At 49.1% G+C, this 6,159-nt stretch overlaps 1 pseudogene; it reads right to left on the bottom strand.

Annotated features, from left to right (window-relative positions):
* Positions 1–1,837: 1,837 nt before the first annotated feature.
* On the bottom strand, positions 1,838–3,194 carry LOC123441043 (annotated as a pseudogene).
* Between the last annotated feature and the right edge of the window lie 2,965 nt (positions 3,195–6,159).

Below are 6,159 nucleotides of genomic sequence, written 5' to 3'. Positions count from 1 at the left end.
TCTTCAGGAAAGAGATCCGCATCATCCTTGCCAGTCTAATCATCCGTCGACGCCACCACGGCGCCCAACGGCGCCACCGCCCTGCGCTCATCCGTCCAGCTGTAAAGACTCCGGGAGATTTGCCGTGCATAGCACCTGCCAACCAGGCATGACTCAGCGTAGCACCTGCCGCTCCACTTCTTGCCTCAGTCCGCCAGCGCTGCTCCACAAACGATGCTCCCAAAAGAGAAATTGCACCGCAGTACCGCCATCGTCCGATCTGGAAGACCAGATCCTAGGGTTTCCCTCGAAAATGCCCACCACGAGCAACCGTTCAGGACCCACACTGTGTCCACCACCACTCAGCCCTCAAGGCGACACCTTCAGGAAGGTCACGATGTCAAGGACGCCGCCGCCGTCCACCGGAGTTAGAGTTTTCACCCGAGAGGCAGGAGGGGGAGCAGAGGAGCAGATGTATACCGACGTCTCCAAAAAGAAAAACGACGCCCTTGAGCGTTGTCGTCGGCGAGGCCGACCTGGGCCAACCAAGGGATTTCCCCCAATCCGAATCTCCTCCACCGGCTTCACCCGCATGTACGGCTCCGGCAAACGCCGGCACCGCCAAGTCTGCAGGAGAGAGGCCCACAAATGAGGGCCGGATGACAGCGGCCAGATCTGGCGCCGCCGGCCACCATAGCAACCACCGACGGCTGACCATAACCAGGCGCACCGCCCCCTGACCGGAGCCGTCACCACCAAAACTATGGCCGCCGCAATCGCGCCCAGCGAACGATCCCTGCCACCGCAGACGCGCCCGGCCGCCGCTCCCTACTGGTCGCGCGCCCCGCATCCGCCATGGTAGCCCCGGTGGGCGAGAGATCTCGCCGGATCCCGCAGCACCAGAGCCCGAGGTCCCACTGCCAGAGCCAGATCCCGAGATCCCGCCAGAGCCAGAGATCCCGCCGCCAGATCCCGAGGGGCCCGCCGCCGCCATCCCCGGGGCGTCCGCGGCTTCGTCGGCGTCCCCTCCGGCAGCGGCGAAGCGGGAGGGAGGGCAGAGAGGGGGCCGGCGGCGTAGCAGAGAGGAGACGGTCGCTGGAAGGGAGCGCCACGTCCAAGGAGGCACCAGCTGCGACGGCGGCTTAGGTGGCTCCCATGGTGTTCCCTGAAAAAAGATAAATTTCAAAGAGTATGTTACTCCCTCCGTTTCAAAATAGCTGTCATGGTTTTAGTTTATATTTTGAATTAAAATCATGACAATTATTTTGAAACGGATAGAGTACAATTGAAGAGATTCTTGAGCTAACACTTGAAGATATGGATACACATGAGCAATGGGCATATGTTACTGGCTTCCGCTACAACTGGAAGCTGGGCTCTTGTCAAAACCAAGATGCCCTGATGCACGACAAAACTGTAGCGTTGATCTTAAATTTGTGCTTATAATTTCCATCTACTTTTAATGTTAAAGAATTCTAGAGCTTATACTCTTTGCTAAAAGTATGCTTGTTATTATTTTTTTTTTTTTGGTTGTTGTCTTTGTTAAGCCCCGCCTTTTAATAGATGAGACTGAAAGGAAAGATAAATCTTTCCATTAGTACTCCCTCCGTTCCAAAATTCTTATGTTTGGTTTGTTTAAAAATGAATGTATCTAAATATTAATACATGATTAGATACATTCATATCTAGACAAATAAAAAACAAGAATTTTGATACGGAGAAAGTATCTGCATGGGTCCATTATCCTCACATATATAGCTTTAGATGAACAATTTCTTTTCTTTAATAGGAAAGGATTATTATTTTTGCCCACTTCTTTCGTCTCAAAAGATATAAAGTTGTACAAAGCTAAGATGTTATTTTGGTACGGAGAGGGTAGTAGACTAAAAACAGGCCGATGTGCATGGTTCAATTGGAACAGGTGAACAGAAAGTACCTTTATTTCAGATTAACAACAAGCAGATTAGGGCTCTGATGAAAAAACTGACAAGGAAAGAAAACCACGAAAGGATTTCAAATGGCAAAATTGCTAGTACATACTAGTCGGTCATGCATGTCGTTTGACTAGAGTTTCCTCGGATTCGTAGATTTTCGTTTCTTGCTGCCTTGATCTGTCGCTGTGAACTTGAAGACAGTGGCGGTTGCCAGGGCAGGAGGATAAGGAGGACGAGGAGGAGGAGAAGGAGGACGAGGAGGAGGAGGAACGTGTTTGTCGATGTGGATGGTGACCGGGACAGCGTCGCCAGACAAATACGCTTTCGGCACAGAGAGAGACGTGACCTCGTCTGGCCATGGCGTGCCACCGGGCAAGAAGTTGCTTGTCATCACCGGCAACTCTAACGTCACCCTCGCGCCACTGCCGGTGTGCTCCACGGCGAGCTTGTACGAGAACTGGGGCGCGCCCGGTGCATCGTCATCAGCCCTCACACACACCAGCGACACCACGGTGCTGTTGTCGCGGTCGTCCAGGACCACCAGGAACACGTTTCGCTGCCGGTCGGCCATATCATCCTCGCCGACGAGGACGTGCCAGCGCCGGGTAAAGGGCAGGCTGAGCTTCCCCGGCTGCCCGTAGCGGACGACGAAGATGGGGCGGGAGTGTTCCGTGGAAATGTGGTCGAGCAGCATCTGCCGGGAGCCGGAGAAGTCGCAGCCGCCTTCGCCGCCACCGGGCCCGGGCCCGGCGCGCCCGGGCAGTAACAGGGCGCGTGCTGGCAAGCGCGGCGGTGGTCCGAGCCGTCGTGGTAGACGATGAGGCCCGCCTCGCAGCCGAACTTGACGTGGTCGCACGGCAGCTTGACGGCGCCGGCGCAGGCGTCTGCCAGGGGGCAGTGGGCGGCGACACGGCCGCAGTCCTCGCCGTGCGCACCGCCGCAGAACGAGCACATCAGGTGCCCGTCGTCGCACTGCGAATTTTAAAAAAATTATATAAGGATCAACACCACTGCGAAGTAATAATCCCCATGCATGACGCTAATCGATCTGCAAACAAGCTAGTCCAAGATTCAAGTGAATAATTTAGTCAGTACCGAGAAGATAGGCGGTTGGAGCGGGAGGTGGCAGGCATGGCAGTCCAAGAGCTCCCGCGCCTTGCTTTTTTCGAAGATGAGGAAGGACGCCACGTCGTGGACGGGATGCAGCTGGGCTTCAACGTGTACCATGGCCAGAGCTCCGTCTTCTCCTCCTCCGCCGCCGCCGGGGCTGCCATGACTCATTTCTTCTGCCAGGTCAAAGGTCACACGCGCCAATGATGCTGGAGATTATATATATGGACGCCGGGCCGAGTGGAGAACTGAACGGCCGAATGATCAACTATGGGGCTCCACATTACTCCGATGGCATTCAAACTCCGATTGACGGCGCGTTTCGATTTCCGGTGTACTCCCTCCGTTTCTTTTTAGGGTGAATTCCGCTTTTTACCCTGTAGTTGTACATTTTTGACACTAATTACCCCCATCGAGTGGCAATTCGTCTATAATATTCCTTTTGGAAGTTTTGACACTTGTTTTCTGATGCGTGTCCATCAGGCAAGGTATGATGTGACGCATAGGATCCAAAAATATATGGACGAGAAATGAAACAGATGGACAAGAGAAACCTCGACATCATCGTCAACGATGTCCTTTGATCTTTAAAGATTTTTCTACGAATCATTAACGCAGCATGCCGATCCTATCTTACATAAACAATAAAAATGTAAATCCGAGGAAATACCGTGTTAAAAGTCACTAAAATCTGATATTTTTAATAAAAAATCATTAAATGGGTTAATATCTGTCATAAATGTACAACTATAGGGTAAAAAGCGAAATTCGGTCTTCTTTTTACTCCGCGTATAAGATTTAGTCAAAATCAAACAACATAAAGTTTGATCAAATTTATATCAAAAAATATGAATATCTACTATATTAAAATTATATAGTATGAAAATACACCTCGTGGTGCATCTGATAATATTGATTTCATGTTGTGAATGTTGATATTTTTTAATATAAAGTTAGTCAAACTTTACAAAGCTTGACTTTAACCAAACCTTATATTCAGACTAAAAAAACGGAGGGAGTACTTCCCTAGTGGCGTGTGTGGTGAGTACTACGAATTAATTCCATGGATGGAGACCTGGACCGACGGCGAGATGAGATACTCGAAAATGGAGTGGATGCATGCATGCACCCATACACCAGACCTACATGTCAAGTATTTTGGACCTACATGCCAAGTGGCACATTAATGCACGGCTATCTAGCCGAGACCATCATGAATTGGTACCCAACAAGTGACGAAATGGGCACGGAAAACTCTCACAGGCCATGAATACCTAACAAGTGAGGGGTTTGACATACCTCAAAACATAAAAAGATCCCAATTTTATAAAGCAGTGATCAAACGTAAGCACATGTTTAGATTTGGCACAAAATTCAAGATCCATAATGGGAAGTCCGCAAAACTTGGGTTGGACCAGGGGTGCCGCGACCAGATGCTTCAGCAGACTTTTCCTAGGTTGTTTGCCGTTCAAAAATGTTGTTACAGTCACTATATGTTGGTTAAGGGGTAGTGGGTTCCTCATTTCATAAGGACGTTTGGGGAGTGGGAGGCCCAGGAGTGGCAAGGGTTGTCATAGACCCTGAGTGGTGGACACATATCGAAAGGCCGAGATATTATCTTGTGGGGGCTCGAACCTTCAGTAATGTTCTCCACAAGATCGCTTTACAAGGAAGTATTTAGGGCCCTCCTCCGTACGATTTGACGGGCATTTGGAAAGCCCGCATCCGGGCAAAAGTCAACAACTTACTGGGGAAGGTGGCTAGGAATCATATCCCAAGTCTAGACTAAGTGCTTAAGGCTGGTCACAATGGGGAGGAACTTAGCAGTAACATCACACACTCCAATACAACTTTGCTTATGTGACACGTATTTAGTGAACAGAGAGGTGCTTGTGGTAACTAGCTAAGTTACCGGAACATCACACACTCCAAGAAACAATGAGTCTATAGCCTAATAAATGCATTGTTGCATGACACTACATACATGTTACTTTCCATTATGGAGGTAGGAACATAGTCTAGGAAAGCGTGTAGGTTCCTACCTTATGTTACTCTCCATTGTGACCAGCCTAAATGGCACAGGGCGGGCGATGACCAACGTGTTCGATGAGACCAAGATAGTAATCGAAACCATATTTCCTTCAGATGCATTATAGATAGATTTACAAGGGTTGTTTTGCGGGAGGCCATGGGGTGTTCATGGAACCCTGCTGCTTTTTCTGATTTCCTTAGGTTGGCTTAGTGTACGATACGCAAGGACCGTAAACTGGCGTTGGTGGGCTTCGTTGCCCTTGCATGTACGTTATGGACATCTGGCAAAAACAAAGTGCTTATATAGAGGGGAATTGTTTCGACATCCGACTGACCTACTGTTTGAACTGATGGTATTTTTGCTGCTTTGAAATTTTTGGGTGAGACAATAGGACCATCCTTAGATGGAGTTGTTCACGACTCATATCTGATCATGCTGCACTGAGGTTGCGGCGACCGACGAGCAGGGACATCACGGATATGGAGCCCCCCAGTCTCCGTCGGGGGCTACATCCTACATGCGTCATCATTTGATGGCATGCGTATCTCACCGATGTCAGCTTGAGCCGTGGTGCAATGTCTGGTCATTACTGCTATCAAACTTCTTTGTTTTTCCCTTTCTGCAACTCTAGTTTAACACTACAGTGTAACTTGTATAGTATACATTTTGATAGCACAGAGATAGCACGTTATTAAGGGCCTTATTCTAATGTCAGGTGTTTGCCTCCGTTCTAGAAAAAAAACATGATTTGAATGGAGCATGGGATCTCCGGCAAAGCATGCATGCATGCATATATACCATATAAAAAATTGGGAGAGGAAGAGGGGGCATTTCATTACTTAGAGCAGCCCTCCACTCCTTACGTTTCAACCCTCAACTACATATACATGCGGATGCGCGTAGAGCTTCACTTTGGCAACTCCAAGAAAATTAGCCCGTGCGAAGGTAACTCGTTCGGTGCTACTCCGGCTATGATCCATTCATTAGAGGGGAGCTGCGGAGGGCTGGTGAACAGGGCCTAATTGATCATAGTGTTACAATCTTTCATAATGAGAATGCTTCATCAAGAACAAAACACATACAAGGGAAAATCAGGTTCTCAAA

This window comes from Hordeum vulgare, chromosome 3H, assembly GCF_904849725.1.
Source record: "Hordeum vulgare subsp. vulgare chromosome 3H, MorexV3_pseudomolecules_assembly, whole genome shotgun sequence".
NCBI lineage: Eukaryota > Viridiplantae > Streptophyta > Magnoliopsida > Poales > Poaceae > Hordeum > Hordeum vulgare.
Note: the sequence above shows the minus strand (reverse complement) of the source record. Positions and strands in the feature narration are given on the sequence as shown.